General features: G+C 41.6%; 2 protein-coding genes across 6 annotated transcripts in view; both read left to right on the forward strand.

Annotated features, from left to right (window-relative positions):
- The window catches only part of tmem53 (transmembrane protein 53), a 153,097-nt gene extending 133,297 nt beyond the window's left edge, over window positions 1-19,800 (forward strand). The window contains exon 4 of the mRNA XM_072440996.1: window positions 19,783-19,800. The gene's annotated coding sequence lies outside the window, so the exon portion shown is untranslated. The remainder of the gene's footprint in view (window positions 1-19,782) is intronic.
- The window catches only part of rnf220a (ring finger protein 220a), a 135,195-nt gene that overhangs the window by 37,476 nt on the left and 71,268 nt on the right, over window positions 1-26,451 (forward strand). The window contains exon 1 of one of the 5 annotated variants that reach the window (XM_072440990.1): window positions 12,975-12,989. The exons of the other annotated variants lie outside the window; for them this stretch is intronic. The gene's annotated coding sequence lies outside the window, so the exon portion shown is untranslated. Of the gene's footprint in view, window positions 1-12,974; window positions 12,990-26,451 lie in introns of those variants that run through there. 5 annotated transcript variants of the gene reach the window in all.

The following is a 26,451-nucleotide window of genomic DNA, read 5'->3' on the forward strand; positions in this document are numbered from 1 at the left end:
ATGAAGTCTATCGTTTGAATTGCCCCGATGCCTATTAGGAGAAATCGACTTCTGGGCCCATTATTTGATTATCTTGCAGGAAGTTTAGAGAAGGCATCTCACTGGACATTACCACTTTAATTTTTTTGTCTATGGCTGGCACTTATTTCTGCCGTTAAACTGCCAAAGACGAAACCTCAAATCAATGGGGCACAGTCAGACAACTTTGTCATATTGGTGTCCTCTAAAATTATATTATCCATTGTACAGGCCATTTTACAGATTGGTAATGGTATGAATAAAAGAGTATTCATCTTGTCTTCGTAAGTAGAATAGTTTTGAAGAAGAAACAACAAAACTAATGGTATGGTTGTGTTATTTGAAGATACACTTGTGTTTTGAAGAAAGAAGAAATTGCTTTTTAATCAAGTAATGGCAATTGTTCTGTTGATATACAATCAATCTAAAACAAACTTTTACATGACCTGTCTTTTCTGTAACTGGTTGCAAAACGTTAACAAAGTCCTCAATTTGTTAAAGGAATTAGCTTGTATATTATATAGTAATCTGATTAGAAAATACGTATTTAGATATCCAAAAAGTCCTAATTCGAAAATGAAACAACTTCTGTTTTATAGTTGTTATATATCTAAACTCAATAAAAAAAGACTGAAACGTCCAAAAAGTTCACATATATTTCATATACTGTATGTATACATAAGTCAACATTCAGCTAAAAGCATCTTTTGATTAATGTGATGTGTTTGTCTTTGTTGTCACTTGTTTAAGGCTCCATACCACAGCTGCCATATCCTTTTTGATAAATAAAGCTCCCCTCGAGCAGCAGCAGCAGCGCCTCATTTATAGCCTTTAATCACACAGTGTCATGTTCCCATAGGCTGTGAAAGCACTTGAACACGTTTCACCGGGTCCCGCATCAAGGTGCAGCTCTAATACCTGCTCCTAATTAACACGCATTTAAAAATACTCACGATGCAAATTAGCGTTAACATCCTGACGCAGAGTGTAGGGGCGCCCAATGACAAGACAAGATAATTCGTCTGATGCATATTTATCTCATGCTAATTGGCGTGCATGGCTAAAGAAAAGCGCACACTTAATTAATTGACACGGAGGGGGGCGAGAATGAATGGGAGCCACTCAATCTGGAGAGAGGGCGACAACAGCCCAGAGGAGCGGAGGTGGAGGGATGTTGATATGAAAACATGTATGAAATATTAATTATAGGTTCAATCATGTACAAACTGCTGAGAGAGTTTCAAATTGTCAAAAGAACTATGGCCACCAACTTTGTGGGATCGGTTTCATTGTTTTTGATCATCTGCAGCTGCTTAATTAATGGCTGTGAAATGGATTTTATATTTTTATTTTAGGCTTTTAAATATATTAAAGGAGACACATTATGCAAAATCATCTTTAATGAGTTTTTAACCTTTTTGCATCAGTGTTTCCTTCTCATTAGTTTACTCAAAGTTGTATTTGGATTGATTCATACATGTTTGAGTAATCCTTTCTTGTCTTGAGGTTTGAGGGCTCAGAAAATTCCTGTTTTCACCTCCCCCCTATCCCTGCCCAAATCCTTGTACTTAGTAATCAAAAACACAGAGTGATACATGGAGAGTTATAAAATGCCTCGTAGCGTCTTGGTTACTATGATGAAATGCCACTACTTATCATTTACAGTTTTAAACAGGAAGTCAATGGACCTGTTTCTAATATTAAATCATTTTAGATCAATATTGTTATTTACAATGAACAAAATGTAAATGTTGATCTACTGGTACTTATGTTATGTTTTTCAGGTACTTATGTAAATACTAAATACCTGGGAAAAAAAAAAAAAAAAACACAAAATGTCTCCTCTAATTTATAGTTTTTATTAATTTAACGTATTCTTCTCAGTATTTTACAGAGATTTGTTTTATTTGCCAGCTCAAATCCATATGGAATCAGTTTGCATTTGCTGAGAAATAACTCTAGCATATGTTTGTGATCTCATGATAGAAATCTGTTATCTGTTAATATGACACTAAAAGCATTGATTGTGTGTTTTGACCCAAGTGGGACATGGTGGATTTCCTAACAGGGCTCTAAACGCTTGTCCTACTTGTGTGTCTCATTTCAAGCTGTTTTTGTCCCTAAAATGGCTGTGTCCGTCCTGCTCGCCCCGTGTAATTCAGCTTGTGTCGTAGGACCTGTTTTAATAAGGGGCCCTCCAACACACACATGCGCACGTATCTCATTTATTTGTTTACGGTCTTCTTTTTCCAATGGGAAGTGATGGGACGTAGGCGCTGGACTTTTCACGCCTGCCACGCTCTCCGCCTCCTCTAACCCCTCCCTCTTCTGCTCCACCCGTTCAGGACGCTCCAGAACAAAAAAAGTGAGAATGTTTTTGAACACACATCCATTTTGAGCCACAGATGGTCTTTTGAATGGGACCGGGGCTTGAATGTGGGAGTTTACCCTTCGCCTTTCGACCCCGCCCCCGTCCCGCCGCTCTGTGTCCACGCAGCCGTTTAGTTTCTGCGTTTTTATTCTTTCTTTGTGCTGCGCAACTTTGTCTTTTGTGTTGGACCCACGGCCGCTGACTCTCTCTGCCTTCTGCTCATCTGCCACGCACTCACCCTCTGCTTACTGGGCTGAAAATATACAATTACCAGTGCAAACACAACTGAAATTTCGCAAAACAGAAAACGTTTTCTTTTATTTTTTGTTTTGTTTTAGTATCTCTGCTTTTTCTTTTGTAGAATAAGGGATTCATGAATCAGTTGCAATTCTGAGCACAATATGAACCAATGCAGAATAAGAATAGTGCCTTGAGATCTTTGACTTTTGAGGTTTATGCAGCTAAACAGATAAAGCATTTACCCCTATCCTTTGAGTTGAGTGGGTGCTTTTCATTGGTTTCAACCTCCCTTGTTAATATAAACTACACAATTTAAATCCAAATATGTTATATATGGAATTGGTGCTCTCAAATTCCTTCAAATCAGTGTGTATCATGGATTTGCACATTATAATATATTTGGCGCACACTCTGTCATAACATTTAGAGAATGCCTGCAGTGTGACCCCTTGTTGAATTGTTCTGTAACCCTAAACCTATCTAACACATCTGCATCATCATGCACCATTGCAATATCCTCAATGTAATCTCATCCTAAAGCCTCCTTAAAATATGGCCTTAACACAAACACATGGCCACTCAAATTAGTCAGGGGAACACTTAGATGAGAAAAATCATTGCTACTGTTTGGAAATGATAAAACCCCAGCTGCCTCTCACCCACATGCATGCATATAATCACTGCTATAACATGTATTAGCTTTCTGCTTATGCCACTGGAGAGGGCAGCTGTCCGACTTGGTGGTCCTCCTGGTCAAGTCATATGATGAATTTTACTTGTATGTAAAGTGTAACTAGAGCCCATTCCTAGTGAAGTCTTGTTTTATTGTTACACATTCTTTTGTACATGTTGGGTTAGGTTTCGCCCAGTCACACAGCTGTAGCCAAGGCAATTGTCCTGTTGCTATTCATACTGGATTAAAAATGATTACGGTAAGTGTATAGTTAGACTTAACTGTACAATCCAAAAGACAAAAAGTATATCCATTTCCAAGTTTAGTGATACATATTTGACTGTGTTTTGTGACAGTTGCAAGTAATTGATTGCATTGTGCCCCAAAAGTGCTAAAACATAGACCGTTGTTACAGTGAGACGCTATAATTACTTAAACTAGTTGTGGAGTAAATGCCTTCCAAATTATTGGGCCAATAACGAGACTGACCATTCACCTAAACTACAAAATGTGTTGTACAACTTGAAAGCAAAGACAATAAAAAACTTTAGCTCTTTGCTTACAAAAGAATGAAGTTTTTTAAGTTGTTATTTTTAACATCTAGTGTTCTGTGTGTATCCCCCACAATAGCGCAAAGCATATTTATACTTCCACCGCAGAGGTAAAGGGGATAGACACCTCTACTCTCCGTAGGTGGCTGGGGTAATAAACACACTAGCTGTCTGCCTGTCTTGCCTTCTTGGCAGGTTGAGGCCTACTTAACCAGGCGAAACCGCGGCTCTTTTCTAAGTCCCTTTGAATGCTGCCCTTTGTCGGCGACACGCTACCATGTTAATGTCATGTACCGTAGAAATTGCAGCGGCTATGGCTATTACCTTCGGCCGCTAAAGTACAGAGAGAAAGAGAGCGATCGGGGTTGCCACAAAAACCCTGCCAGCTTCAAATGCGCACCATAATTGCATTGCTGTGAAGAGGGTTAGCCCCCCTTCCCCTTCGCAACACTCTCCATATCTCCTGCACCCCTCCCTCTCTCCCCTCTACTCTCTTCTACCGCCGTCTTTGGCTTTTTTGTGTGTGCGATTTGTCCCTTAAGCCGGCGTAACGTCTCGGGCCAGGCCGCAGAATGTGGAGAGCAAATTGGAGGCAGAGCGTGAACAATGGAACATGCTTCGCTGCTGGGGCATTCTTCTCCTTTACTGGGAACAGTGGGAGGTGTAGAGGGAGAGAAAGTCATTTTAGTGAGGCTATAGTTAAGGCCTGGACATGTCCGCATGTAGATAGTCAGATCTATGAGCGTTGTGGGAAAGGCGTTTAAAAGGCGGGAGTTTGCGAGGAAAGTTTGAAACAACAGAGGATGAGCGTGGGTAGGGGCATTGTCTTGGAAGTTGTGTCCAGCCAAACTTCTTTTCATGTACCTGTATGTTACAGCATGTGTAGTTTGATCATGGGGGAGGTGAGGGGATCCTGACTGAGGGAGATGAGAAGAAGGCACCATACTGCAGCTTATACAGTGTGCAATATTCACAGTAAAAGTTACAAAAAGAGAGACGGACACAACAGGAGAGCAGAACAAAACCACAAGAAAAACATGAAGATGTAAGATGGAAACTCAACAAGAAAAACACAGAAATACTTTATTGTTGGTTTAAGTTATAGGCCGCCGAACACAAACATAGTACTTTTTCTACTACAATACATACTATAACTATTTGAATGCAGTAGGCCACACACTCAGAGGTGAAAGTTAAGTAGGACAAAGTTGTTTTATCCACAACTATAACTACTGCTACTGTATGAATGTCTTAATCTTAAAAAGGGGTAAGTGCATATGAGAAGCAGTTGGTGAAGCAGTGTGTATCATTCCCATTGAGTCCACAGATTAGCCACAGAGGAAGCTTAGCTGTTCCTGGTCCTGGTTGTTTGATGTTTCAGGAGGCCTAATTTGATTTTTCACCTCCCATTGTTTTAGCACTGTGTGCCTTTAATCCACTTTAAAGTGGAGACAGCTTTTATCCCTTTTCTCTGCCTCTCTTCCCTCTCTCTACTGCCGCATTGTCTTTGTTCTAGACATTTGCCCAGAAAAATGAGCAATCTCTAAGTTTGTGGATATCATTTGCAATTTAAAATCTCAACATTTACCAAAGCTTCTTATTATGTGAAGTCTTTTGATGATGAAATTAGAAATGTAAGTTTTGGGTGAAGTATAAATGTCAGAATGCAAACTTAGACCCTCAGATAGGGACTCACAAACTAACTAACTGTGGACTCACAGTTCTTTCTTAGAACACACATCTTTGAGTCTAGTTTAGCATTAGATCATTCCACGCCACCATGGACTGCACCACATCCCAGCCTCCATTGCAGGCTGTATTAACCCTGAAGAAAGGGCCAGTGGAGGGGCTGAAGAATGGCCAGAGAGGGGAGGAGGAGGTAGAGATTGTCCCGAGCGAGAACTACCCCAATGCACCCTTGCCTTACCCCAACCCCCTCCTCCTGCTGCCTTTTTACCCCTCACTGAAAACAGCCAAATGACCAGCCCCTTGGCTCAGTGACTCTGGTCTTCCTACAAGAGAGCTTAATGCACCCAACCCACCAAACTGTTGTATTGTCACCGCTACCCCCGCTGCACCCACACAAGGCTTTAGAAAACACCACACACATCAAGTTCCTTTGTGTCGATCCAGACTAACAAACTGGGTGCATTTACATCCACCTACGTCAACATCCGTCCAACTTTTACTCATCTCCATTGCTGGGTGTGTGGAGGAGCATCACAGGGGCTGGGACAAGGAGGGGTTCGGGTGAAGATGGACAGACTGTCAGCACATGTGTTGGCTGTCTGAGCCCACTCCTGTATTTAAAGAACCATCTGTGCGCCGTTACAGACACTCACTGGCTTTGTGACCCGCTGCAGTCCTTTTACAGAAGTGACGAAATGTTTGACCACAACCGTACATCTAGTTTTCTGTATGTTTCAGTGTTGTGTAGGTTCAGAGATGACCATGATCAGTCTTCCTGACATTGGTCGACAAAAAATATACTTGCACAATTGAACTGCTTTTTACTTATTTCTGAACTCTTCCCATGTACAAAAGACAGCATATATTACACACACAAAATGGGCTAGGGCAACACAAAGTTTACTTGCAATACCTATACAACTTCACAAGAATATTCACCTAAGAAGCCCTTTTTAAGAGCTGGCAAATCCAAACACGATTGGCTTTCTAACAATGAAACATGAAGCATATCTGTATCGTTACAGTAATTGCGCTGCTCCTTTACAGCGTCCACGAGTGTGTGTGTGATGGATTATCTGTATAAAGGACTCAGCGGTGCACTGATATCTATGCTCACAACTCACAGCAGGATGCGCATAGTGGCACGTGGTCCGGCACTCACACAGAAGCAGAGATTTGGTGTCCAGCGGCGCGTGGATGGGGAGCTGTGACCGGCTGTGTGTGTTTCTAAAAGCGGCCTAATCCTGGCAGAGTGCCCCTGATAGGTCTAATGACACTCTCTATGGGGGGGCTGCACCTGTATGTCCAATAGTGTCTGCTGCTATTACCCCACACTACGGCACTTAAACATGATACTTTTGATGCCTTCATAATAGAAATACCCCTACGGTTGTGGAGTCTGTGCCTTCGAAAGACATTTAACCAACGTTCACTCAGATCTCGGTGTGGCCTCCTTTCATAGATAGTTCTGGGACCCAATTAAATGTTGCAGTGACCCCAGTGAGTCCTGCTCTGTCGGCTTGAGAGATCAGCGGTGCTCCGTGGGGCAGCAGTGAATGCTCCAGAAAGCCTCCGTGCCCAGTTAGAGCTGTGGCCGAGCTCGGAGGGAAGGACGGAGACGCTCGCCTGTCGAGGGGTTTGGAAATATCTTACAACAATAGACTCATATATCAAAAGTATCTACCAGTAGCATCTAATGGGCCACTTGCTTTGGTCTTTGCTACTATCTTTTTCTCTTTTATCTTTTTTATCTTATTCTCTGACGACTCTGCCATCATCGGACTCATCACGGACGACGATGATACGGAGTACAGAGGACTGGCGCAGGACTTTGTGGACTGGTGTCAGCGGAACCACCTCCTCATCAACGCGGGGAAGACCAAGGAGATGGTGGTGGATTTCCGCAGACGCCACCCCACTGCCCCCTCACCAGTGAACATCCAGGGACGGGACATTGAGAGAGTGGACTCATACAAGTACCTGGGTGTTCATCTGAACCACAAACTGGACTGGACTCATAACACAGACGCACTGTACAGGAAGAGCCAGAGTCGGCTCTACCTCCTGAGGAGACTCAGGTCTTTTGGAGTGACAGGGCCACTCCTGAAGACCTTCTACGACTCTGTGGTGGCATCGGCCCTCCTGTATGGTGTGGCCTGCTGGAGCAGCAGCATCACAGAGAGGGAGAGGAAGAGGCTGGACAGAGTCATCAAGAAGTCCAGCTCCGTCCTGGGCTGTGCTCTGGACTCGGTGCAGGAGGTGGGGGACAGAAGGGTCCTGGCCAGATTCACATCTATGCTGGACCATGAGTGCCACCCCTTGCAGGACACTCTCTCCGCTCTGGAGAGCAGCTTCAGTGAGAGACTGATCCACCCTCGATGTGTGAAGGAAAGGTTCCGTAGGTCTTTCCTTCCTGCTGCTGTCAGACTTTATAACAAAAACTGTTAGTACTGAACACTCGCAATACTGACCTAACCTAATACTGATGTGCAATTCTGTCATATGTGCAATTGCTGTTGGAATTCATGTGCAATTACTGTGAAATTCATGTGCAATCTATGTGCTGTCGTGACACATATTCATGTGCAATTACTGTCGGGATCACATGCAATGGTATTTATTTATTTATTTATTTATAGGAGATCTTCTACTGAAAGTGTTTTTCAGACTTCCTATAAGTGATCTGTTCTTCTGTATCTACCTTTGTATCTACCTGCGTTGCACCAATGAAATTTCCCCATGTGGGACAATAAAGGAATATCTTATCTTGTATGAGTAATAGTACTGTAGTAGTTGTAGCAGTAGTTCTAATAGACCTGTTTGCAAGACTTGAACAACGATCTTGGTCAGGAGTACCTCTGAGAGCACATAATAGTATCCTGGTATACTTCTCGAGGTATTATTAAACCTGTCACAGTAATTACGATATCGCCCTTTCTGTCAATAAATAATGTCTGGAAATATATTTTTGCAGCTTCTTTGCACTAGTGGGATTTTTGTTGTTATTTTCATGTATGTATGAGTTTTAGAGATTGAAATTAGTAACTTCTTGACTAACTATAATGACGCAAGTGTTTGATTTGACTTTGTTTTTGTTGCAGCTCATGTTTTGAGATATATCACTATATTGTATATTTAGAATAAGTAAGTTTCAATATGACTGTACATTATAATAATATATTGTACTTCAAATGGTGTTATTGTGATGGGCCTAATATTTATCCAGAATCTTGAACCTAGTACTTTTTTGTGCATAATTTAATCGGTGGAAAGTCTAGTTTCACAGATAAAACCCACTCAAGGGTTTTGGCCCTTGAGTAGCCACCGGCAGAGTTTACAGTGGTTACTATGCAACCGTTCATTCACATTAACACATAACACAGACTGAATGAACTCTTTAGAAAAGTCCTGCTCTCACAAAGTGTCCCACTCCAAAAGGAAACAGTCTACTTAGCACTCATAAAGTAGGAACTACCTGTTAACTCAAACAGGTGGTCTAACGACTGTCTAGCCGCTGGCTGTGGGGCTAATAACTTCCTGTTCACACACACATTTATGTGAGTCCACCCTGAAGAGGGAAATTCAAGGGAAAGGAACTGAAAAATTACCATTAAAGATGGCAATATGCACTAAAGTTTGAGTATTACAATTAGTAAGCTATTTTCTTTTGATTGAAAGCTACTTTTAATAAATTGAAAGAGGAGACTTATTTTCACTGCCACGCTGCTTCCGATGCAAACTTTTTTTTTTCTGTCGCAGAAAAGACATCCATTTGCTTCTGTCTAAAAAGATTGCTCTGGAGAGAGAAGCAGCCGATAAAACGGCACAATCGTGAGCTTGTGTGTGTTTGTGTGAACAGAGCAAAGTGAGATTAGATTATAGGGTCTGGTCCGTGTGAGGGAGGGGCGCAGGGGGGCAGGGAGGGGGCGCGGGGACAGCTAGTGACATGATGGGACTCCTAATGGTCATAATTGGCAGTGGCTTTGACAGCAACTATATGATAGCTCCATGTGTGTGTGAGTCAGAGAAAGAAGGTTTCTTTAAGGAGAAATTTACACAAAATTGCAGCCAGGTTGTTGAAGTGCCTGTTTTCTGCCTGTTTCCCTGCTTTTCTTTGTGCGTGTCACATATAAATATTGTCGAAACACACTCGAGTTGGTTCCTGACAGGTGTAAAAGGTAGCAGTTAAGCATGTCCCCTCCCAGCTGGTTTTCCTGTGCTCTTATTTAACAGAAACAAGACCAGGCAAATATTAAAGACTCTGTAGTTTAGACAGGGTCACAATGTTAACATAATTTAAATGGAATATAAAGAATAAATAAACAATAGCTTTCTTTCAATCAATAGTTTGTTTTGGTACTCGAAATGTTACATAAAAGGACATCTTAAATTCAACTTTTTTCTCTCTGTTTCCTACTTCAGAAGTTTTCCAAACCACACAAAAAAAATATTTCACCATATTTGTTTTTTTTATTATACTAAAATCATCTGCATTTTATGTGACAGGAATTGGCAAAAGACATTCAATCTCCAAGGCAGACTTTTTCCCCATTGCCTTTACATACAATATAGACCAAAAGGGACCGGCTATCAAAACACCAATAGTAACTGAATGAGGCGCACCGGCTGAATATAGTACGCCAGCCAAAATGCTTCCTCTGATCTCGGTTCAAAGGCGGCATGACGGCGCCTCAAAGCATTCTGGGTAAAGTGAAGAGACAGAAGAAAGCAGGAATGATGCAAAAAGAGCCAAAGATCATTGAAGACACATCTCTGTCCCCAGCGCTGTCAAATCATTCAGAGCACCCACGGGTGCACTGGCTCACAAGAGAAGATTCTACATCAAAATGCAAGATAAAATGTTGTGTATTGTAGCCAGAACTGGGAAGTAAAGCAGGTATTCGCTATTCGCTATAATTTTAAAAACAAATTATTATTTTGTATAAAAGTTTTACTCACTATTAGGGGTAAGTCTTTCTGAGATGACAGTTCTGTTTGGTTTGGTACTGCTTATGATTATTTTATTGAATACATTTAGCTCAGACAGTGTTATTTGAAGTATTGGTAAATATACACTTCTGCTTATTAGCGTGTCCCAGGATGATTGTTTTAACAGTAAAACCAATACTGGAAGCTTAAGCGGGTGGCGCACCTCCATGCAAAGTTTCCAGCTGCTCTTGAAGTCACAAAACTCCAGACACACACGTTTGGAAACACAAGAGCAGCAAAGGTACAACATCAAACAGACAATATCAACTTTTGAAGACGGCATGACATAAATCTTGGGGTAGTGAGTCATCCTCTGCTTTAGACAGCTACGTGGTTAGGTCCATGATGGATGGAGGGCGGGATGCAAGGGAAAACAATTTGGAGAAATTTACGCCTCAGTTTGGCCCCATTTGTAGAAGGCACGCAATGTTTTACGGCACCTGTCTGACTTGATTTCCCAGATCTTTATTTCAATATGTCTTATAGGTATGGATTTGATTGTAAAATTGCATTGTTCATCAAATCCAACATCACTCATCCATTAGCTGCACATTTAATCTTTCTGTGTCATGTTGGTACAGGAGAGCGATACACCATCAGCAATGTCTTTGTCTACTTTGGTGGTACGCAGCTGGACTCTCTTGCCCCCCTCGCTATAGATCCAGGACAGGTTGCGTCTGTTTTTGTGAAAGGAAGGCGTCACGGGTCAACGGGAAAGGTCCGATCCAGCTTTTCCATTGGTCGACCCCTACTTCCTACTTCCTGGATGACCCGCCGCCATCTGGGGAAGTGATTGGCTAAGGGGGAAAAGAGCAGGATGAAGACGTCCCAAGGAAGGCCTAGGCGGGACGGGACATGGGTGGGGGGTCGGGGTTGCCGTGGGTTACCCCTCGGAGGCCTGTCACTCCAATGAGTCGTAGAGCCGCTGCTAATGATCAAACCAGCCTGGTCACGAAGGTTTTGACTGCCGGCTTTTCAACTTACTTCGTTTTAACAAGGTGGTCTATGGAGGCACTGACAAGGATGCACCTGATTCTCAATATATTTTTAAGTTGTTTGTTTTCTACTGTTATAGTGAGGCATATAAAATGAAACAGTTGTCAATTAATGCATTCATTTTTTTCAAAGGATAAAGTCTTTTTTCAGAAGCCATTGGCCTTAAACAAGGTACATTTTAGGCAAATTGGGAATTCACTTTGGGCTTTTTTGCGCTATAAGCCCTGACTTTTGACTATTTTAAGATACCAGATGATAAATATGTCCTCATTCCTGCATTTAAACTGGATAATAATCAATATATATGTTTGTTGGTAACAGTTGGCAAGTATTCCCCCTTAGAAATACACAGTAGGTCTCAATCCATGGATGCTAAGGGAGAGAAAAAAACACAACAATATAATAATATAGTTTTAATTGTCAGTCTTCCCTAGTATTCCTTCTACAATTCCTACATACTCTCTTCCCCTCCACCCCTCCTCTCTCTTCCTCTCCTCCTTGCGTCTCCCCTGTTTATGAAGGTAAATTTATAGGTCTACCAGGAGCTGTTAGCTGGAGGTGGCCTCCACAGCTCAAACCACAACAAGGCCTCACCCTCCACATGGAACACAAATGCCACATCGCCCACAAGCTCCCGCCTACCTCTATCACCGCGCCTACCCCACCATCGCACCCTCACCTCCCATTATGCGCTAATGACTGGCCCTGCGCAGCCCCCCTCCGGAGTAGACTTGATCATATTTCTGATGAGTGGTTTGCCGCTTTTTCCTTTTTTCCCCTAACTTTATATTGCTCCATCTAGCATTTGTTTTTTATTGGTCTACCAGGAGCAGTTACCTAGTGGTGGGCTCCGGTGCACATGTTGTACGGTTCTTCACACACTGCTTCTGCCGGCTTCACTACATTGAAAATCATTTATAGTTTATCTTCTCTGCAATTGGAGTCGCTGTTGTATATCAGTATTTGTTCTTATAAGTAATAGGCAATGCACAGTCACAATAGTCAGGAGGGCTATATTTCTGTCATAGCGGTAAGCTGGCTCGATCTCCATTTCTACAGTCTATAAAGTGTGTGAGAGTACTCGACAAAGACAGGCTGCACAGGCGTAATAGGAGTTGGCGTATCACTGCTTTTGCATCCTTGTGAACGAACCAGAAGTTGGCAAATCTACTTCAAATTATTATTTCTTTGTGATTTTATAGAATACTTTGAGTGTGCAATGGAAAGAATGTGTGTTTTGTAGGAAAATGTATGGAAAAAAATAATCTTTGCTAAGATTTACTCTTTGCACACAGCTGTACTCATCTTAAATATCCCCCCCCCATATAACTAGGGTTTTGGCTGGAATACTGGCTCTATAGTAAATTAATTACCATACTCTTTGATGTGTATAATAATATCTTCTTTTTTTTCTCTTTTGCATGTGGTGTCTTTCATCTTTACAACTTCATCCCGTCAATAGGTAAGTTCCTTCATTCTTTTACTGCACTTACACATTTAAAGACATGCTTGCACCTGTGAGTGACATCATGGTTTGGGAAAAGACATTAGTTAAAGCCTGAACAGAGCGGGGTAGTCGGGGGTCTGCATGGGGATACGGGGGGTACGGACTTTTATGAAGTCACTATGAGAAATGGCCTCGACTTGTGTGGTTGGCTCTTAAAGCAGTCCCTGGCCATTCAGCTGAGTAGGGTTACAGAGTATCAGTCAGGCTGTCCTGAATGGGAAATGAGCTCTCCTCACACTCACCCTAATGATAAAAGCTCTGAGTACACACACATCAGTGCATGTGTCTGTTGTAGCGCTTAAGATCGTACTCCTGAAGTGACTTAAGACCAGCGCCTCAGTGGCTCCAATTAGTGGATCACAAACAACTGAGCCAACACTAATGACTGTATGTTTCTGACCACTAAGACATTAACCACTCTGGCTTTGAATATCATTTATTATGATCTGAAATGCACAATATTGACGATGTTTTTTCTAGTATATAATAGTGTTTATATTGTATATTATATAGTGTATTATAAAATACTATTATGACATAATTTTCATCAAGAAGTTTTCTGTAACCATATGAAATATCGTCAATAGTATCCGAATAACTTCTAGAGATATTTTTAACAGTAACGTAGCATGGCTTTATAAAAGCCCATATAACATATGAAATGAAACATTATGAATTCTGTGGAATAACATTTGTCATCTTAAAGCTGAGGTACCTGATTTTTAAATCCATGTAGCTTGTCCCCAGTGCCCATAAACCCTTTTACAAATCATTAATATTCACATATATTCATTTATAAATTTATGAATTCATATTTATGAATTGTGATCATGTGCTAAACCTATATTTAATACACCTTTGACTACTGCAATGTGACCACTTACTTCAGCTGCTACACTTACAGCTTACAGCTGCCTACATTCGCATACATTCACATCAGTTATACTTCCAGCAGTTTCAGTGTCAAGGATTTTACTGATCACTCTTGTCTGATGGAACCAAGGTGACACCTCCTCTCACGACCCTAAACATGAAGCTTGTGTGCACGTGAATAATGAAGGAGCTGTATGCGAGCATGTGAGGTTATTAAATATGTAACAACATGGAAGAAATATTCAGGCATGTCACTTCTGTATCCTAGTAAGGCAGACAGAGGGAAAGACAGGTGTTGAGCTGGCAGCGCATTGTAATTACACGGAGAGATAGATTCCACTGTAACAACTTTAGAGTTTATGGTGGTGGGAGGAAAAAGAGTTTGTTTTTGAAGTGGGGGTAAGTTAACAGAAGTTGCTGGGGTATTAAAATACTTCTAAAATTGTCTTAAGTTTCTATTTTGAACCAAAATTCAAGATGCACCATTATACTTTTCATTTCATTGTTGCTAAACATGGCTTACTTGTAGTAAGGCATTTTAAGGAAGACGGTCATGTACTTGGAGAATCCTTTTAATTTAAATGCTCCTGAGTTTTTTATCCTTCACAGTTATCTCTTTGCCGTTTAATACATGTACACAAACCAAGTTGTTTATCTTTACATGACTAATTCTAATGCCAGAAACTACAATCATTTACAAGTCATCTCAACGCACATCGCTACAGAGACACACTTTTACCGCAATAGACTAATCTGGACATGCTAAATTATTAAAGGACGGCACATGAAAACAAGCCCATTCACCCCACAATGACACCGTAACACTTAAACGGAGGGAAAGTGAAGAGGGACAAAAAGCGTGTCTGCGGTTTGTTTGCCCTGTTCGACTGTCTGGGTGCCAGTGTCTGAGGGTGCTGGCTGAATGGAGGAGAAAATTAGACCTGATATGATAGTCACGCTTTACTCTTTGAATGTCTGTGTGTGGTGAGCGTCGCCCGGGCACACAACCAAAGCAGAATATCAACACGATTTAGGACTAAGCGAAATGACAAAGATACAAAGAATAGTTTACTTTGTTGTATTGGTTACTATGTTGATATCAGCTCAACTATGGGGAACTGAGCAGCGAGGCAGTGCAACAGCTCTTGGTAAAATAGTAATTATCTTCAGTTGTGTGTTGTAGTGGGCATTTGTAAAAGCGTAATGTTTTACTTCGGCGCTGATTGTATCTGCGGTTGTTTTGTGAGCCGTTAAAGGGCATGCGTGAATGAATGAATATGGAGTGAAATCTTCCATCTTTTCACCAGCGACACCAATCTAAGGAGCTTTATGTCCAAAAACACCATCGCAGTGCCTTTGATGTGGATTATTTTTCGCAATGACTTCAATCTAGGCAGATCAGTGAGGCATAAACCAATACTATGGTCAGATCGGTGCTGTAAAAACATAATTAAACTCCTCATTGGACAAACAAACTCGAGCATACTTTCCTATTGTATCACAGACCTCTAATGAGTCAGGGTCCCGAGCTGGCTTTAAATTTTTGTACTTTAGGTAGTTCCCGAGGCTTAAGTCTATGGTGTACTGACATTTGTTTCCCACATTGGCCTACAGGGAGCAACTGGAGACACAATCTAGCGGTATCAACTTGTTCTTATGGTAATGAAGGCTTAATGTCCCCAGCCTTTCGAGCTATATGGACACCAGAGTCAGTGAATCTTAAGTTAGAAGATGTAATAAGAGAAAGAGAGAGAGATTCCGTAGTAGAAATGTCTGAGCAAAGAGGTTAACTTTTGGGCAAACATCAGGCATTTTGTTGTTTGCAGAGGAAATTATGTTCTTAAATAATTGCAGTCTTTGCCAAAAGCAACCGTCAAAATAAAAGTTGCTGCCTTTAAGCGATTCATTCCTTGTTTTCTGACATTATGAGCCACTTTTGGCAGATTATAATCAAAATCGGCCCAAATTGGTCGAGCAGTTTGGATTGACACACGTTGACACCAAAAGGGTGCCGGTGTAAATCCCCCCCTCAGGAATATGGCGGTCCTAATCAAGCCCTTGTAATACACTAGTTCTCGTTAGCTCCCAGGGGCTAATTAGCATTCTAATTACTGATTGCAAATGAGCGGCGCGTAGATTGTGCGAGTGGAGAGGCTCGAGAGGGATGCTCAAACACACATAATTCTCTCTCTCTTACACACTGAGTGATCATTGTTAAGAAGCTTATCATGCTCTTGCTCCTCTGCGCTTTTCCAGCCCCCCTCTCATCTACGGTGTCTCATTAGGATCATAATGCAGTATATATACACACACGCTTTAATGTGCAAACACAATGAGACGACACCAGGCAGATATGGTCATAAAAACACATACATAAAACATTATATACTGCCAAATTGTTGCTGTTGTTTCTTCCAATTAACTCCTCTGTGATTTAGTGCTCAGGTGAGGACTGGCAAACCATTCATTTGAGATGCAAGACTCTTCACCTGAGGCGTAATTCTTTATAGTGTTTTTTTTGTACAGTTTATAGTGTTTTTGTGCTTAACATGTAGAGGGTAGGGGTACAGTGCACAGTAGGTAAGAGTGAACTCACTGACAGACAATCATTGTGTTATCCTGCTCACTTAGCTGCGTTAACAAGCCCGCGTTGAGGTGCACTCCAGTCCAGTCTGACTCTGGACATCAATGACTGCAAACTATTATGTTGTTTCACTAAGGTACAATTTGATATTTGACAGTTTACATTGTGTATTTTTGATCAAACACAGCTGTATGATTATGACTTATAAATGGCTGTATTGTAAATTCTGTGATCCTTAACCTCAATGCAAGTCACTGAAACGTAGCATTTTTTGACCTTTGACCTGCCTGAGGAGTAGGAATGGGCCAATATGATTTCTTACAGATATTTGTCTTGCTGTTGAGGCTGATATTATTTATATTAAGCTTTACAATTCATAACAAGGCTCTCTCTATATGCAATTACAAATCTATAATTTCTAGTTCATAGTTTAATAGTAAAAAAAAAAAAAAGAATGTGTGTATGACATTATCTTGAAGTCATAGTGGCTGGAATTGTCTTCAACTTCCAATTTAACTTTCGATAATGGTAATTCCCCACTCCACATTGTCGTGCTTCCACTTCACAGCCTGTTAATGTTTGAGCTACTTTGTAATCACACACATGCACTAACAGTCAGGCAGGGTATTGTCTTGTCTTGGAGGATTGTCTTGCTCATATTGGCTGTAAGAAAGGTGGAAGAGTAAAATTGGAGACTCTCTTTCTCTGTGTCTCTCTGTCTCTCTGTGTCTCTCTCAGTTTCCCTGTCCGTGTGTGTGATGTGATTGATGCTCCACAACCGGTGTTTACTCTTGTTGACCAATTGAAAAGTCGGTGTGGCAGGCAGACCCGGGCACAATGGGGAGAGGAGCTAAAGTGGCAGTGTGAGGCGCTCAACACTGACACAGAGACAAATAGATAGAAAGCAGTCAGAGAAGAGAGGACACTGAGGAGAGAGAGGGGGGAGCGAGGGGGCAGAGCAAGAGAGGTGGACTATGAACATTAAGACGGGTCCCAGCTACAGTAGAGTATAGAGGTATAAAGAATAACACACCTGCACTAACACATTTCAATACATACATAATGTCACTGTGGCCACTACTGAATAGAGAAAGAGATTCATGCATTTATTGGGGCAATCTTCATTTTATACGTGCTTAAAGATCCATTATGTAACTTTGTTTTGTCTGCAGAGGGTCCAGACAAAATTTGTCTAATATGGCATTAAATGTATCTATCCAGTTATAGGCCAGATCTGTGGAGAAGCGAGCCTGCTCACTCTTAGAATTTTCAAGATATTTGTAAAACATCCATTTCAATAATACTGAGATACAGTAGATATAGCAAGATACAGTGGATATAGACCTGTCACGATAGCACATTTCAAAGTGCGATATTATTGCTACAGCAACTACTTTATGCCACTGACACAAAAAACCCCAAGCCCTGAATAACATAATTGTATGATATTGTTAAAAAATATTAACTGCCATTAATACATAGCAAAATTAAACATGTTCCGACTTATTTAATATCCAGAAGTAACTTTTTTGACCTTCTACAGCTCAAATGTTGTCATACAAAAAAACAAAAAAGTGCACACACAATAAATATAGATTTCCAGCTATTATGTATAAGTCAATATAGTTATTATCGTGACAGGTAGATAGATATGTATAATGACATTGTGGAGCATAAAAGCCAAAGTTAAAACTGCTCCATGGAGGCAGGCAGGTGATGAACTTGAAAAGCCTTTAAGTCACCAAATAATAATTAGAACAACTGTTTCCTATTCAGCATTAAGCGTTGTTTAGTTGGACAGTGAATATTTGTACAAAAATCAGAAATAACACAGACATGAGTGGTTAATGTGCAACTATTTTAGACCATCTTGAATCTGCAGGTATATATTGTAGCCGGACAGAAAGGACAAGGACTGTGGGTGGCGTCTATGTGTGCTCAATCCGCTGGCCACTCCTGACGCTGGGCCTTCAAATGAGAGCTGACAGTGTGTGTTGCGGAGAAGATTGGACCACATTAACTGCATGGCATGTACTGTGACACCCTGAAAGGCTGGAGAGAGAGGCCAATTGAATTCCAGCCACTGCCCACTTGTCCATGTTAAATCGGACCGTGCATGTGTGCTTAAGAGCGTATAGATTCCTGTAGTGTGCGTGTTTGTGGCCTGTAGATGCTGGTGTGTTTGAAAGGTGAAGCGATTTAGCAGAAGAGATGAGAAGGGGGACAGTATCGGTCAGGCTGCCCTCGCTTTTGTTCCCCTGTAAAGCCTTGTCCTGGCTTATCTGCTGCAGCCATTACTTCTACATCAATACTTGCACATACACTGCAATTGTGGGATCCATGATTATGTCTACTCTAAATCAAGATTACTTTCAGTTTTCACCAATACAAATATTTATACTTTTGATTACCACAGCTCTACAAATCGTCCCGTTTTTAGTATGCGCTTATGGAAAAAGATTTTGCAAATGTTCTGTTTAGAACTTTTAATCTTGCATGTTTGGATATAAGTTGACAATGGGTTTGTTTCATTTTAATACATTGGGCAAACGGCAGCTTTTGTATGCACCATGGCCTCTGTTAACGCTGCAATTTCTTCCATTCAAACCATTTTCTGCATAAAAGGTTGTCTGTTTTCTTTCTTACCTGTCAGACCTGTCCTTTGGTGGAAATAGACAGATATTTGACACATATAATCAAGACATCACCATCTACAGAAAGCAAGGCATTCAGCTTTGATGCATTTAGTGATGCTCATTTCCTCGTTTCGACCACAATGAAAGCACTTTGGCCAAGAGGAGGGGCTGTTCTCTGTGTGTGTGTGTGTGTGTGTGTGTGTCTTAATAGAAGGTGGTTAGAGGTGTCACCCTGCACCCATTTTAATGTGCTCCACAATTACAGCTGTCGTGACTTGAAGATATTTTTGCCCACACACACTAAAGAGGTGAAATATGGCAGACAGAACAGACCCGGGCTCATAAAAAATGCCTGGCCGACCTGCATGTGTGTGTGCGTGCTCGTGCATGCAGTAAAGATGCATGCGGCTGCTCGTTTTGGCCCTGCGCATGAATTATTATGCTGTGTGTTTGTGCGGATGTGTAAGCTTGTTTGTGTGAGCGCCTGTGTGTGGCAGGGACAATATTTGCTTTGTTGAACGAGCCCCTCGGTGAGTGTCACGGCTGTGCTAGTATTCCTGCTGCAGCAGTAGAGCGGCCGCTGGGACAGTAAAACACAGTAAAAGTCACACACTGGAACAACCGCTCCAGCATCAGTTTGATGCAACAACAGCAGCCATCAAGAGCAGTTTGTTTGGTTTGAGATTCCGTCAAATACGTCTGCATCATGAAAACAAAACACCGGTCAAAATGCAAGTACAGAAACGTGATCTAAAGGAATTTATCTTGGCCGGTTTGATATCAGATGCCTTTCCCAATGGGGTCGCCATAGTGTGACATAGCAAACCATGGCTAATGCTGATTACAAGAAAACTTTTACTTTTTTACTTTACTAGCTATCTAGAAATTGATCCCCAGTGTCAAATGCGTATAACTTATGCAATCAAATAACAGAAAAATGACAACACGGTAAAGAGAAATTAATTTTTAAGAACAGCTGTAATGAGAGGGCCCAAACTTCCTTATAAAACTATCACTGCTGACCACGAATCTGCATCCTCTTTTTTTTCTCCTCTCCTTTTTGAGTGTAAACGGATGAGGAACGTGCTGTCTCCAGACAAATATGGCTGCTAAATGGTGTGTTGTATTGACTTCACCTCCTCAATATCTGACCTCGCTGTCATAAGCAAGGTAACCTCAGGCTCTGAGTGCTCCCAGCCTGCTCCGTCGCTCTCTCTTTCTCCCTCGTTCTGCCGGTGTCTCTCTACCACTCCTTGGCCCCTGTCTTTGAGTGCTCCCATAGATTGGTAACATGACCTCTAATTCTCCGGAGGCAAATGTGCGCACATGGGTAAAAATGAGACCTGAATGATAAAATGTCTGAAGAAGAATCGACTCGGTGGTGTTTTAATGTCACACGTTTGGGGCAATGATGGCATATTACCACACACACACACACACACACACACAGGAGCGCACACTTTTGGCTTGTTTGAAATCAAATCTCTCCAAATCTCTATTCTGGCGTCACCGAGCTGAAGACGCACATGATCACTATTCACACACACATTACATGCATGCACGCTCGCTTATATGCAAAAACACATGCGTTTGCCCCACACACACTTGTGCAGATGCGACCATGCTGGGGTAACCCTGGTAGATTTATCAGTGTAGGTCTGGAGCACAGTGACTGCCTTTCTCATTTCATAGGCCACCGGGGCAGAACAGGCGTGAGCTTGTTCAAATCCAACCCGGCAAGACCAACACACACATACACACAGATCTGCATGCACTTTCTCTTTAGCGGCTTAACAGATGCCAGCCAGTCGCTGGAGAGGAAAGGGAGGCTGCAGATGGGAGGAAGGTGAATAAGAAAAATAGATATTGAGTAATTTGGGGGAGACAGACAAAGGCGGGGTGAAGTATGATCAGGATAGACCAACACACGCAGAAAGGCTGAGAACACAGAGATATCATGGGGACCGGGAGGCATGTTCTATCTGCAGATGTGTCTTCAGAAAATATTGGCTTTACAATGAACCAATTTATATTACAAGTTTGAGTTTGCCTTTAAAATGTGTTGATTGCCCACTTATAGATAGGAAAATAAATCATATATTATTCATATTAAATTGCCAGTGGAGAAAATCATTGTTTTGCAAATGTAGAAATTATGTCTACTTCAAATTCATGGTATTTGAAATTTCCTTGTTGGCCTATTCTACATAAACAAAGACACTACTAAAATTCACTTACTTATTTTGAGAAGTGGGGTTCTCATCAACATGGTTTTTAGCTTTGATAACGTTGCCAATTTCTTTATAGACAGAGAAGAATTACCTTGAAATTCAATCTATGTTTTGAAAAATATTTACTTACTCGAAATTGTGGTCATCACATCAATCATGTAAAATATTTAACACAATTTTTTTTGATTAAAGACATGATTTGCACTTGCATTCCGAGTGCATCATTACTACACATCTAAGTAACTAGCATTTGGTTCATTTACTTGGAAGTGTGGTAAGTTATCCATAAGTAATACATTGATTATTCCTTTACCCCTCCTTCTGTTTCTTACTCCCCTTACCTCTCTCTCCTTCCCGTCTCCCCCTGTGGTCATATAACTCCCACAGCTGAACAGCTGGTTGTTTCAGATGAGTAGACAAACACTTTACACCTTCCCTGGCACCATGCTTCTTCCCTCAACCTTGGTGGCTCTGAAGCTGCTCTAGATCTGGACAGTGGGCTGGAGGGGACGCGAGGTTAAAGCCCCCTTTGATCTAACTCCGTCTCAGCTGAGGAAAAATAAAGAGTCTGCCAGGGAATAATATACAAGGCCCTGGGCGAGGCCTGGGCTTCACCCGGGGGAGGCGACCCAGCGGAAGGGCCCTGCGTTAGGCTTGAGTGCTGCCTGAGCCGGGCCCGCACCACTCCTGTTATTGTAACATGGTTAGCACATGGGCTAAACTCCCCAGTCATTTATTTAACACACAGGCTTCCCACAGCGCTCCCAGATGCCACAAGGCCAAAGGGAGCAGCAAACACCTCATGTGAGCCACACCGCACTGACCAGATCTGTAGTTTCTTTTTAGTAAAGTTCAAATTTTCTGGATCCTTACCTCTGTATTTAATTCAATTTTGACAGATACAACATTGGAACGTTTTAATCATCTAAGTGCATCATATTGTTTTTATAGTTGATTTGATTGAAGTAGATCTTCATTTTACATTTTGTTCAACTGCGCTATTGATAGAAAAAGACTAGAAACAGGTACATTGACTTCCTGTTCAAAACAGCAGAACTAATAAGCCCCGCCTCTTCATAGTGACATTTCCCATGAAACAAGCAGCAGATTTTCATTTACATGTTTGTATTTTTGAATATATGATATTTTTCTGAACCCAACATGTATCACTTGGAGACTTTGAGGTTTACTCAAACATGCAGGAATTAATGAAAATACAACTCTAAGTCATAAAATGATGAGGAAACACTGTTGTGACAACTTTGACAGCTCATAAAAGTAGATTTTGTATAATATGTCTCCTTTAAAAAAACAAAGCATGTGGATTGATTACTTTAATGTTCAGCCAATGCATTCTTTTAGTTTTACTTTGACCGTTTGTGCCCAGAAGATCTTCACTAACATGTTTTGGCTTGAAAACACATGGCTTTTGACCAGTGGATTCTTTCAATTGTTACTTATTTGGAAACATTGAATGGCCACTTCTTTCAGCACTGTATTAACCCAGAGTGATTTACATCTCACCCAAACACACACACATGTCTTTACACACACACACACACACGCACGCACGCACACACACACACACACACACACACACACACACACACACACACACACACACACACAAATCGAGCCTGCTTAAGTCGATGCCAGTTGGACAGTGGCTGTTGTTGTCATTCCTGCCAACCATGTTCCACAAACAGGCCTTATCCAACGCGTTCCCATTGGACGCTGGGTGTAGTCTGCGCATGTGAGCGTGTTTACCCAGCGAGTAGCAGCAGCTGTGTCCGTAATAGCCCTGTAAGCTGCGAGCTAATGACGGAACCTTGGAGAACAGGACTCTAACATGGGGAGATGTTTAACCCCGTTTAGCCCCGATCTGGAGACCACTGGACAAATACGAGGCATTATCCCTGCTTTCTTTACCCCGGACTTTGGGTGTGTGCGTAGAGAGAGAGAGAGATTGGGTAGAGAGAGTGGGTGAGAGAAAGGGGTAAAGAGAAAGAAGGGGAGATGGATTTGGGGGGACAAAGATAAAACAAGGGAGAGAGAGAGAGAGAGGGGTGGAGAACGAGAGCGAAAAGGGAAAGTGGGGAGACGAGTTGTAAAAGATGGAGAGAGCGAAGGGAAGTTAAGGAAGAGAGCAAAAGGGTGGATGAGGAAAGGAGAGAGAATTTGGGAGAAAGAGACACGTAGGAGTTAAGACAAGGGGGGAAATATCCTTCACCCTTCCTCACCCGTAGTCGTGGCAACAAGACCCCACACATCACCAATGGTCCCGGAATTGACTCTCACACACATGAAGTCGAGATACACACTGGCAAATACACACTGCTGTTTGGTGAGCGAGAGGGGGCAGGTGGTCTAGTAGAGTGTATGGGGTTGGGGAGCGTGTGTGTGTGTGTGTGTGCGGGGGGGGTTGCTATGGCTTTTAGGGTCCCGCGCGCTCTCATCGCTCAGGCCGCAGTCTATTGTCCCGTCCCATGAAGTGACTGGGAGCTCTAATTAGCAAGTTAACAAGTTAAGAGGTGGAGTCTGTCAAACGCTTAGCTCTTTCACCCCCGGGGTCAGCCCACCACCGCTGGCCATGGATATGCATGTGTGTGTGTGTGTGTGTGTGTGTGTGTGTGTGTGTGTGTGCGTGTGCGTCCAAGGGTTTAAGGGGTTAGGCAGAGGTGGTTGTCATAGGTCGGATTGTGGGCCCTCATTCTGTTGTTACGAGGATAAACTTTTTAAATGACACTGAGAGAAAGGCTTAATACTAGATTTTATGAGATACTATGTTGTTATTGAACATGTTTTTTTACATCCCAATCCAATACAAATTTAAACATTTCTGTGTGTTAGAATGATCTTTTCATTAATGCGATATGGATTGAGCGTAGAAATGGGTTTTCTATTATTGGTCTGTTAATCCTATTGTATTAAGATTCACTGAGAAGCCAATTAGAAAGTACATTTAAGTTTTAACAGAAAGTTTATTCAGTTAATCGATAATTGTGATCAGACCACAATATAATCGCATTAAAAACTAAGAATCGTGACTATTTTAGAATCTAAATTAAGTCTTCTCAGTTCAATCTAGCCTCCTAAAGATAATATGTTTTAATATAACATAGATCAGGTCCATTCTAAATCCAAACGGTTCTTATCTGGCAGTTGTTATTGATTCATTTATTTTATTGACAACCCTAATTCAGACTCATTTTTCTTTTTCCTTTCCACATGATATTTTGGATTCTGTTAAACTGGCATTTGTGGTTGTGGTCGCAATTGTAGCAGATGTGTAAAAATGTGCAAATGCAATACAGCATTTGTGAGCGGATCATATCTTTGGAAATCAAGTTCACAGACTCTTAAATGTCAGGGAAAAATAAACTCATGTTCACTTTTCACCTAAACATTTGTGTATCTTGTTTCACTCACAATTTTTACAGTTTCTAGTCCACATTGCCCGTTAAATGGAAGTTTTTGTGTTGCAAAAGCAGCACAACCTCGCGCATTGCCAGTAATGTGACCTGTGTTATTAGCCCGTGTGAGTTTGGTGAGACTCCAGTGCTGTAATAAAGTGTGGTCAGACTGCCGCTCTATTCTGGGCGTCTTAATGAGCTTTGTCGGGACTCATTTGTAACCAAACCTGCCACAGGAGCAGTGTCACAGGGTAAAACCAACTCCAAATTCCTGTCTGTGCCAATATCTTAACCCCATTTGCCACATGTACTCCATTCCCCTAATTAATGCTTCAATACCACAGGTTTAATGGACTGAACGTGGGCCAGATGGTGTTTAATTAAATTTTGGTTTAAGATTCTCTGATTCCCATCGATAATGAACATGGAATGTGGCTTGAGAACAGTTTTCGTGTACCATGCTAATAAAACGGAACACATTTTGATGGAAAAATGCCTAGAGAAAGTGAAACAAGAGTCAGCTTCTTGTTTAGTACCTGTGATTACTTTTACTTGTTTAGAAGTAGCAGTATTTTCCCGTTCTTACTGGTCGCAAAATCAATTGGAGCAGTAGCAGTAAACAGTATAACAGTGGTAGAGTTATTGGTAGCTGTAAATGTCTAATTTATTACTCAACATTCATCCAAATATCTGTATTTCAAAGTTGCAACCCTTGGAGTGGTTATAGTTGGAGTCCATCTTCCAACTCTCTCCTTCCACTCCTGCTTATGCACTTCTCTGTCTTTCTCTGTGTTAATCTATCTGTCTCTATATCACTGCGTCAATGAAGTGAACCTCTCCACCTCCCACAAAGGCAGCACCATATTTCTCCTCTTAAACTGCGGGGGCCAGCGCACATTATCCCATTCTGCCATGGACCCCGAGCGACAATGCAAAAGGGCGTCTTTAAATGTTTGTGTGTGTTCATGTGTGTGCAAATTAGCAGTTCCCCACCCATTTTAGCCGGACAAAGACCCCAATTTGTCACTTCATGTACAGCTGTTGACCGGCGAAGGTTCTGTTTTGTATGTGTTTACCCCGTGTGAGAAATCGGGGGTCGGAGAAATGGCGTGGAGGCAAGGCAAGGCAGGATAACCCCTTCTTTTCTGAGAGGGAGGGGTGGCAGGCTTGGGCGGAGGGGGATAGCTGAAGTAAAAGGGGCTAAACGGTTCTGTGCCCCCGTTTGCTGTGGGAATGTTTGTGTTAGAGGACAAAGCAGAAGCCACTGCTGCTGTGTGGGAGAGGGAAAGTCGAAGGGCTGAAGGGGGCGAGGGTGAAGAAGGGAGGGGCAGGTGCCAAAGAAATTCAGTCAAAATGCTCCATCAACTTTATTATACAACTTTTTGGCTGACACTGAATTTCTAGCAAGATTTATTATGAGTTTTGTGATTTTACTTTTTGTTTTTAACTTCTTAGCCAAAAGAATAGCATCATGTTACATTGGCTTACTTGCCACATTACAAATTGTTTCCGATATCAACAATTATTAAAAAGGCAAACGTGAACATTATGTGACTTCAATTGAGAAACTGGGATTAACCTCATATCACAAAATATGATTTTGGTCTTGTCAAATGAAAACCATCAGATTAATGTGAGTGATATCGTTGTCTGGTTTAAAGACATTTCACATTATTTGTT

Source organism: Eucyclogobius newberryi, unplaced genomic scaffold, assembly GCF_026437365.1.
Source record: "Eucyclogobius newberryi isolate DKJ021-1_F unplaced genomic scaffold, fEucNew1.0.hap1 SCAF_12, whole genome shotgun sequence".
In the NCBI taxonomy this organism is placed as follows: Eukaryota; Metazoa; Chordata; class Actinopteri; order Gobiiformes; family Gobiidae; genus Eucyclogobius; species Eucyclogobius newberryi.